The following is an 11,139-nucleotide window of genomic DNA, read 5'->3' on the forward strand; positions in this document are numbered from 1 at the left end:
ATAAATGCAGGTTACATGGTTGATTGATAGATGTGCATCTTAAATGGAGGTTTAGTGTTTGTGAGAAAGAGCCAAAAGGAAGAACTAATTTATTAGATCGCCACCGATTTTAAGGTTTGTGCCGCAGCTGCACTAAATTAACAGTACTGGTAAATTACCAGACTCATTTTAAATGTTCCAGTAATTGTTAATCCACCAGTACATACAAGCTAAGGTAAATATAGTTACTGTTGTTAGCATGAATTTTCAGATTCACTGTTTAAAATAAATAAATAAATAAAAAATACAGTAAAGCACATTTTTTGATTAAGATACCAATTTAAATGTATTGCATATATTGCATTACTGCAGTTTAGCTAAAATTTGAGTATGAAAACATACATTCAGTTTGTTATTTGCCTAATAAACAAAATAATTTGTGGTTTAAACAAGTTTTCTAAAGATTTCTAAAATGTGTTTTTTTATGACAGGTGGCCCAATACATTTTTTATATGCACATCAGAAGATATATGTGGGGTTTTCTTGTTTTTGTTTGGGGGTTTTTCCCTTCTTAAATTATATTATATAAATTGGTTTAAAGGTTTAAAAAGTTAAAGAACTGAATCAAATAGAAAGAAGGCATTACTGACTGAAAAGGTGTAGGCTGAAGATTAGAGCAGAACTTTTACAGCTAATTTTCTAAATGCTTTTTTTTAAACCATTTTAATTAATAGATTTAAACAAAACAAAGACCAAATAAATGAAAACTAAAACAATTAACAAAAACTAATCTTTCAAATATAGATCAATAATCATACTTCAGTCTTATATTCACCACTAATTTTTAAACCTTTTCAACATTTGAATAGTGAACTACAGTCTTAGAATAGAATAGAATAGAATAGAATAGAATAATCCTTTAATTATCCCTCAAGGGGAAATTTGGTTGTAACAGCAGCCAAAAAGACAAATATACAAACAAACAGTACACAGGACACAGAACAGAAACATACACAATTTTTCTTACATATTTACATTAAGGACAATGGTTACTATAAACAGAGAGTACTGTACAGTTATTAAATTAAATAAAAATAATTACAGGTAAGAGGCAAACCAGGTTGTAGTGCGAATTGGTTAATTAACTAACTTGTAAACATCTATGTTTGTTGGGAGCAGTTCAGAGTCTGACAGCTGCAGGGAGGAAGGACCTGCGGAAACCCTCCTTCATGCATCGAGGATGCAGCAGTCTGTCACTGAAGGAGCTCTGCAGTTCAGCAACATCTACATGCATGGGGTGGGAGACTCTGTCCATCAGAGATGTTATTTTGGCCAGAGTCCTTCTGTCTCCCACCACCTGTACTGGGTCCAGGGTGCATCCCAGAACAGAGCTGGCCTTCCTAATGAGTTTATCCAACCTCTTCCTCTCAGCTGCCGATAAACTGCTGCTCCAACATACCGCACTGTAAAAAATGACAGATGCCACCAGAGTCATAGAATTAATTGTCCCTTTATAACAATTGAAATGTCTGATTAACAAAGACTACTGAGAAATACAATTAAGTGCAATATTACTTCCAAAAAAAACATTGGGCCATAACAATTCAGTGTTCTGCTGGAAAAAGTTACATCCTAGCCTTCTGACACATATACTAACCAGACAATTTACAGATCTAAGGATCCCGATAAAGAACCCAATGCCTTAACCCTTCATCAGACCCCTCCCAGATTCCAGTCCGCCAACCATGCAACCCACTGGACATGCCACAATAGGTCAGGTCTGCTTTGATGACGATAAGGCAGGTGGGATTTATGTCGTGGTAGACATGAAAAATATGTTCCACTAATGATGGTTTCAAAAGCACATTCTGCTAATGAGCAGACACGATAAACAGTTTAGATACCCAGTCGCTTCATCTTATTTGTAATCAAACATTATTGCAGTTGGACCACATCTGAGGGGAAGTTGTAAAAAGCATAATCCACTACAATAAAGACAGCAAAGGTCAACACAAAAACTGCAAGAAAAGAGTAGCTCAGCCTCCTAACTCCCAAATCAGCCCAGCATCTGGGGGCAAGATGCACCAGAAGAAGTGGCCCAATACACAGAAGTCCTACTTGGCACAGGACCTAAAAATCAGTTGCCATTGTCCTGGTTCCAGACACCAGAGTAAACCGCAGAGGTCTTTTGTGTACACCCCAATGTAGTGAAACCTGTGTAAAAGTAGGCAGATGGTTTTCATGTTGTGGCTGAGAAGTGAATATTCCAGTCACTTGTAGCAGAACCAGATGGACTGCTTATAAGTAGCATCAAGGGAGCTACTAAGTAAGTAAAGTTGCACAGGTTGGTCTTAAGCTTCAGTGTCCACAACCTCAAAAGCACAATCCACTTCTGTCCTTATCCTGGACCAAGATACATCCAACAAACACTGATCAGCTCACTTCAAATGCATAGCAGACCTGTCACATCATGAAGAGCTCTGAAAGACATCACCAAAATCTTAAACTGAATACGAAGTATCACAGAGAGCCAATGAAAACAGGACAGAACTGGTGTCACATGGAGTCTTTTAGCGGGCCGGGTGAAAAGCCTCGCAGTAGCACTCTGGACAGCTTTTAAGCAATCAAGGAACAACAAAATGTTACAATCGAGCCACGTCAAAAATAAATAATGATAATTTCCATTTCAGAACAAGATGATAAAAGCATTATAAGACAACGAACATGTTTATCGAAGGTGAACTGATCCAAATCAATGCCCAGATTTCTGACCGTTCGCAGAACTGAAGATGAAACAGGGCCGAGAAAAGGACTGGTGTGACAATAATGACCGTTTTAAGATTTCTGATGCGTGTTTGATTAGTTATCTGTTACTCCAATGTTTCGTTTTTTTTGCTCATGGTCAGGTGGCGTTTCATTTACTCACCTCTCAGACACACACACACACACACACACACAGCTGCTGGGCTGTTTTTAGCACCACACTGAGGGCCACATGGCCCAGTCATCTCCTCTTGTTACATGCAGCCACCGCTCCACTCAAGCTTCAGCACTACACATGTTACAGCATGCCACTCTCACACACACAGCGCGCACCAAAAATATTCATATAGAAATTAGCAGACACAGTCGGTGGGCAGGCTGAAAATAGAGAGGGACACTGCGATCACGTTAGGCGTGCATGGACTTTATCATACGACGGCATTAGAGAAAGTGTTTGCCCAGAGGAGGGTGGGTGTAATAATTTATACTGTACTGATCCTATTATAGCTCATTATGTTGTCAAGTGATATAACCGTTTATTACTGGTGAATAATTGCAGTTGATAAAAAATATTCTGATGTTCCCATTTTGCTCCCCGAGTTTAATATTTAAAGCTTAGACAAAAAGAAATATGAGAAAACCCACATATCAATAAATCCCTCATTGTTAATAAAAACATTACAGAGAGAAAAAAACCTCCATTATTAACTTTTACAAACTTTTTGGTTAACGTTGACATTTTTCCCCCTCAGCCCATCTGGTCATTTGTGCTGCCATGTTCCTCGTTAGGCCGCCTTCTATTAAAATCATCACGTTGTCAGGGCCTCAGAGTCGTTTTATTGTGTACGGTGTTAAAACCGTACTGGCCTCATTTGAACCATGTGGTTTGAGCTTTTTTAGGAGATGCTCCAGTGGTCAGTGACATGACTTAAATTGGAATGCAGTGCAATAAACCCATAGGAGGAAACACAGCAACTCATTAGAGGGGTTACAAAACTTACCACACCCAGGGAGACCCAGTTCAGAACCACAATTAGACTCCTTGATTTTTTCCCTAATATGGGATCCTTAAAAGATCTGGTAATGGTGTCTTTGTGGGGGAGGGCATTAGGTAAGGGTACGGTTGAGTAGGGACGTTGAAAGCAGACAACTGGCGCTCCCTCTATCATACTATTGCCTTATTAGTGCTGAGGCAGCAGTGTGTGGACACAGGCAGCATGCTGAGTCCAGCACTACCACAGCACAAAGACTTCAGGGCCCCAGGACTTGAAGCAAGCCAAAAAACTCAAACACCGACAGAGTAACAATGAAACAGAGCAGGCATTATCCGCACAGACCACTTCCCCTGGCACAGAAGAGTTTGGCAGGTGCCTCTCTGCCACAAACATGCGTTGATACACGACAACACACCTGTGACCGTGTTGGCTCTCCAAATTTCTCTGAAGACTTTCTGCACAGGAGACAGTAAAGAACATGGGTTACTGTCGGGGCTCGGAGGACTCGTCGAAGCCCAGTGGTTGAAGGTTAATGGAAAGATATGAGAGGAAGACAAAAGAGCTGTGGCGGATGAAATTACTCCTGAATGGACAAAGGGTACAGGTCAACACGCTAGTGTTTGACCTCATACGCCAGCTCAACACCTCCATTCAGCAGGTTGTTCACCCCGATGATGAACTGTGGGAGCAGGTCAGCCTTTTTACATTGAGCCAAACCGTTGAATCAGGCTCATATTTAATTTGGTTAAATGAAAATCTGCATGCAGAGCAGCCCCGCAGGGTGATTAGCTAAGCAACATGTCACACTTATCAGCTGCATGGACAGAAATCAGCATTTGACACAAAGTCAGTCAAAGTTGCAGTTTCACTGCGAGTATGCAGCAGGTGAGACATCCATCACTCCTTCACACCTAACGCCTCAAAGCCGACATGATCAACAAATTATGTGGAATGAGTACTTTCAGCCACTCACCTTACATTACCCAAAAATATAATTAAACAATGTAAAAAAAACAAACAAACAAACAAACATGCTGGTGTTAATATCAGTGACAGTTACAGGTGACGTCTTTCTTTTTCTGGCTATTCCTGACCCAAACATGACAGGCAGCTTCAACATGTCAGTAATTACTCGTTGAATAACCTCTTTAAGAATTGCATCACTCAACTTGATTCTTAAAACATGTTTTTCTGCTGTTATTGAGAAAATTCAACAAATTTCAGATAAAGCTGAATTCATAGTTCTTCACCATTTCAAAGACCTACCTACACTGACCCCCATGAAGATCACACCAATATTACGTTTTCAATGCGCTGAGGTATTCAAAAGATCTGACATATTGTCAGTTGGCAATTACTTTCCCACTAGCGTTAATACATAGTCTATAAATGACATTACTAACACTGCAAACAAGCACTAAAGTAAAAGCTAAAGACGAGCGTGCCTCAGGTGGGTGTGAAAACATTTCAAAAATCCCCTGTGAGCCAAAAGTTTAACTTTTTTTTTCTCTGGATGATGTCATTGTCATTAGAGCCAGGATATCTCTAACATAGCACAAAGACCCCACCCACCTACACTCTGAGCCATCTGTTTGCAAGGGGGAGCCAATCAAAAGAAAGCTGACTTAAAGGGCTGGTGGCCTTAAAGCCTTAAAAAGAACCAAACCTGCTTTTTTTTCCAGACACAGAATGAACCGAGCAGCTGCAAAACAAAGCAGTGTAAAAGATAAACTAGGATTACTTTTGAACTGTGAATCTCATAAAACTACTCCGAGAAATGATCACATCCTTTTTTCAGGGAACTGAACAAACAAAGAAAACACATACTAGAGTATTCTCTTCCCCGTTTCTATTTTAAAGCATATATTATCATCATTTCCTGTATTCTTCTTCCTGTGGCAGAATTTTAAAGCTGAGAGAGGCTTGTTTGTTTGAGGAAACCAACAAGAGTTTTTCCAGATACTTTGCAAACGTACATACATATCCTGAGGAGTGTGTATGACAAATGTAGGTGCTTTAAGTATCTACAAATCATCCAAATGTGCATGCGTTTGTGTAGCGATAATCACTTCCAGGCTTACAAAGCTGGCCAATATCATTTCATTAGGGCAGAGGAGCGAGTGCTGAGGCTTTGGCTGAGATTAGGGTGGACAGAGAAACTCTACCCCGACCCCAGTTGTCCTGAAGACGGGGGTGGCGGGGTGAGTCAGTGGGATTATTAGTGGGAGGTTCAGCTGTTTATTATTCCAATTCTATCTCTAACAGCTGAAAATTGGAGAATTAGGCACCAGCCCCGAGCAACCCAGGGATCAATGCAGCGGGGTTAAACCCTGTGGCATTGCTGCACACACCGACAGCGCTTTCAGATACTGACGCAGCACATACACACACACACCCCACACCGCAGGGGTCATTCACAAAACTTAACAGACGCATCAGATTTACCGCTCCGAAGTGATAAGACACTCATGGACTTCACAGGTCGATGAAAAGCTTCGCACTTCAGTCGTGGAAGAGCCTTTGAAAAGGATATAGTAGATGGTTAAAGCTTTAGATTTTGGTGAAATCGTATGTTTCTTTTCAAGTGAGAGCACAGCATCTGCAAAGCCTCAAACACAAACTAAAGTCCTTTGATTCTCTATCTGAAGCCTATAAAAGAACACACGTACGACTCTGTACACCTTATCTCTTCTGACCAAAGGGTAACTACAAAGAAGGCAGTGAACAATGTCTTTAAACATTTATTTTTTAAAAATAAAAATCACACAGTTTGACCGTCTCTAAATATATCCTGTGACTTTCTCTGCGATCGACATAAACCTGTAGTGTCAGAGGGTCTGTAGTCACGTTCATGCATGTTAATCTGGATAGGGTCATGTGACACTGGGAACCTGAACTTTCCACACCATGCAGGCATGCAGTCTGATGGCATGGAAACAGAGCTCTGGACATATGGAGGTCAGGGAGTTGAATTTGGATTTTAAATTGGTTTCAGGTTCAGATTTGGGCTGTTTAGGTTGGTTATTGTAATGAAGGAGGACAGAAGACTCCAAGTAGACAAAATAGAGAGAAAATAGAGCTCTGAGCTGAAATTAAATACAATGAGAGAATCCGCTGGTTGCAGGACCCAGCTCCAGTTACTGTCAATAAAAGTGTTTTTCCTGGCTCAGAATGAGCCTTTGGGCGTCGTTGACATGGACTCGTTACATTTACTTTCCACTAAACAATGAGGTTCATGGTTGTGTGGAAAGTAAATGTAATGAGTCCATGTCAACAAATGTACTTTTTCCAATTTTCCAGTTATTTCTGACTGTTAATCGATAGATCAAACACAGATTCTGCGTGATAGCAACTGACAAGAAAAATACAAATTTGGAAGATGGGAAGAGGCAGCAAATATGGTTATATGGAAGAAAAATCTGCATGTGATTGAATCTCAGCAACTACACAGTGCAGCTCCAACTCCACCCATTATGTGTATGCATGCACTCCTGTGATATGTAGTAACTTCCATCATTTGAATCTGAGGCGTACTTTAAATAAAGAAAAAGAGGCACGGCATGTCTTTGTCCTACAAATGAGGGCAGCTTCATCAGTAATGATAACTGTGCTTACTGAGGCAGATTGTAACTTGATGCTACAAGTCACTGACATTAATTTGCAAAAATGCTTACTTAATGAAGATGATTTCCTTAAATAATGGCATGCATTTATTCACTGTGAATAGGTCAGCTTTAAATTGCATGAATGCATTCATTATTTCAAATTTCTTCCAATAATTTCAGTATTTTGGCAAATGGCTGGACAATGACTCACAACGTGCATTTTCAGCCTACTCAGCTGGTAGAAACAAACTTTATGCAAGTAGCTGAGTCACGATCGCATGATCGAACGTTAAAGAGTTAACCGAGACAAACTCGGAGCTTCTTTCTACAAAAATAATTCAAAGGACGCTGATCAGATCATCTCTACCTGGCAACTAGCGTGGTACAGCTATGTTTGGATAAAATCTCACTTAATGACTCAGCTGTACCAGCAGGTTTTTATAAATTTGTTTGTGATAGAAAAGACTGAGAACATCGACTGAAATTGATTTTACTTTGAGAGGCCATTTCATAAATGCAGTGCAGGTATGAGAAAAATCAATGTTTGCCATCTGCTTGCAACCTTAACAGTGTGATTGTATCCAGCATGACATCACAGCGAGAAAACACAGGAAATGCGTTTAACAAATAAGATGGTAAGAAAGAGGATCTTTGCTTGCATATGTATATGGAGTGAAATAAAGAATGGGGTACGGCGAATACACAAAGACACGAGACAAGGCAACTAAGGAGACACACGCGCGCACACACCAAGCCAGAACTTCTTTAGATATTGGCCGATGAAGATGACCGAGAGAATGTAAATTACATCAAGTCGACCTATTACGCTTTTACAGATTTATTGTCAATATATACTGAGACCCAGCTTAAACCTGTCCAAATTTTCAAATAATGAGGTCTGTTTATGTACATTTAAGCTGTGTGAGCCAATTACTCAGGCTTCAGATTGTTCTAAATGATCCATTTCCAGAAGTTTCTCCCTCTCTTGGATCTCTATGTCAACGAGAGGGAATATCCTTAATATGGTGATGTGAGGTATGCATAGAGCTCTGGCTATGAGCACAGCAGCCCCCCAATGAGGACCGATCTGACCTGTGAATTAGGCCACTAATTAAATAACAGGTTAAAAACACTGTTGCAAACAAGTGACCGATTAGTGTTCTGCACCCACTAGTAGTTTCTTTGCTGTTGACTACTTTCAGACAATATGATAACTGTGCACAGCTGAAGTTAGTTGCTGGGATAATTTTTGCACTAATATATCAGATCTAACCACTAATTTTCCAAACTCTAGGTAATTACATTTTGTAATGACTGTGGCAGCGTTTTCTGCTCTGAACTGGTGGACAGGCTTCACCCTCAGGAAAAGGGAATTAGTTTCCTCTGTGATGTGATTGTCACAGGCTCCAATAGTTCATGTTGGTCTATTGGTCCCTCCATTTTCTCCTCCATCAACAGAGGCTGGTAGGGAGCTAATGGCTATTCTCCACTCCTTATTAAACCTTTTCTCCAGGGGCTAACCCGTGCCCAGTGTTCAGGGAAACAGGGCCAACAGAGCGGGGCATGGCTCACCGGGGTGTCTTTTCTAAACTGTCCAGCCTGTTGGAAAAAGACCTGGATAAAGCAGGAGCCCGGTGAAAGCTGCTGTTGTCCACCTAATCCTGGCTATGGCCTCGTCTCCATTGACAACGCAAACCTGAACAATGCTCTCTTTCAAAAGTAGCTCTCTTCACTGACACACTGACATACCAACAAGAGAAGAAGACACTTGAGAAATGGGAAGAAAAAAAAAACTCGTAAAACTCGTCCATGTGTTTTCCAAAGATACAGGATGAAGCAAGTGGAAATGGCTTTTAAAATGTATCAAGATTCCTTTAACAAAAACTACCAAGAGCAGAAGTGTAAATCCACAGACGTTCATACCTTCACTGATGAATAAAATAACCAGAAGCTTAGGATAGGCAGCTTGCACCAAGCCAAGGGGTGAAATATGCTTCACTGTGTGGTCTGCTATGAAATGATTTCTCTTCTTTGAGATCAGCTTGCCTCACCTTGCTTTTCCTTTCCATTGAACACATTTGCTGACCAACAGAAAAGGAAGATGAATGCTTCCATTTCAGATGCTGAGCCTCCCCCCCCTCCTCCACCACTCTCATCTTCTGCCATCCAGATTTCACATTAAACTTGTAATAGCATACGACCCTGCAAGGCACGATTCTCATTCAGGTAGGCCATGTTATATGAATGAGATTTGGTGAAATGCCAATATTTATGCACATACATTCGCATTCTGAGCCTCTCTCATCATTGCGTCTGCTTCAGTGTTAAAGGAAGAGCAGCTGTCACTTGATACATGAAATTACACTGAGGAATGCACAAACGCACGTGTGCGCTACAAATCACAGCCGCGACAGGTACTACCACACCGCGGCGTCCAGATCCAGGTTAGTGTGAAATAAGCTTCGCACTACTGCTCACCACAGCGCTATCCAGCCAGCTAGCTGCGCAACCAAAGCTACAGTTGTTGTGAAGGTCAACTGTCAGAGTATGAACTAGGATGTGGCCATCTGCCATCCCAAGAAAGAGAGAGGAAAAAAGAAGCATCTCTGAAGGACACTTTCCCTCCTCTCCTGTGCTCTAATTCAATAGTTCTGACAGGGTAGTGGTGTCCCAGTGTCTGCCAGCCCAGTAATCTCTGTGTAATTGAGTTCCCAATTGGCCATCCATCAATAATGCATCTGGTTCCATGAGGGAAGAGACGACCACACTGCTCCAGCCCTCTGCATGGAGGAAGGAGACAGGCTTCTGCTAAGACAGGCCAGGGGTATCCATTACTTCCTGGAGTTCACTCCTGGCTTTGTATCACTCCCAAAGATTATAAGCTCCCTCAGAAACCAGTGTGTTACATCTGACAGTACGTTGGTGGAGGCTGGTTAAGATTGAAAAGTAATCGGCCCACATATAGAAATGATTCAGCCTGTTCGATAATGTGTCGTGCAGAGTTATAATGGGAAAAAAAAAATCAATGTCAAGAGATACTGAAGCACTTCTACAAAGGGCTACTTTTTTTTTTTTTTTTTTAAATGGTGTTCGATAAAGCTTTATTCAAACAGCACATCCATGAAGACTCACACCTGTTCAACGTCTACCCATCTACTCCTCTCACTTCAACTGCTGTGCATCCCAACCCATCAGTTAGTGACCAAGACATGGTCCAAGGTTAAAACGTACAGCTGTCTGAATGATTTTCAATTATACAGCCAGGAAGCCCCGACAGCACACTGGCTCAGACCTCTCTCTGGTCTCACTGGATCATTTATAATACCCAGTGTCTTCCACAGATAAACTGTAAATCATCACTTTGTTTCTCCCTTCCTGCACAACGTTATCTCCATTCCTGATTTCTAATCTTAGAGCACCTGGTGTCTCCTTTTAAAGCTTTTCCTCTGGCATTATGTGTGATGAATAAAGTGCTTTTGATTGAACATGCTGGGGGAAAAAAAAAAAAGTTGTTCCCTGTATTTACTGTACATGTTATTAAACTTTTGTAGTGCTGTTTAAGTTTACACTGTACTATTTAAAGAATGAAATAAATACAATTCTGAGAAAATTAAGGCAATACTTGATCATTGCAGCGTAACATCAACTCCAGGGAGAATCTGTCCAGTCAAGAAACAAGTGATTGTGAGTCCACTTCACCTACTTTGGTGCAAATTTGTGCTCACAGCCCAGCACCATGCAGACTGACTAGCATTCACCTGAGAACACCAGAACTTGCAGATCTCTTCATCGACAAC

Source organism: Maylandia zebra, linkage group LG20, assembly GCF_041146795.1.
Source record: "Maylandia zebra isolate NMK-2024a linkage group LG20, Mzebra_GT3a, whole genome shotgun sequence".
Taxonomy (NCBI): Eukaryota; Metazoa; Chordata; class Actinopteri; order Cichliformes; family Cichlidae; genus Maylandia; species Maylandia zebra.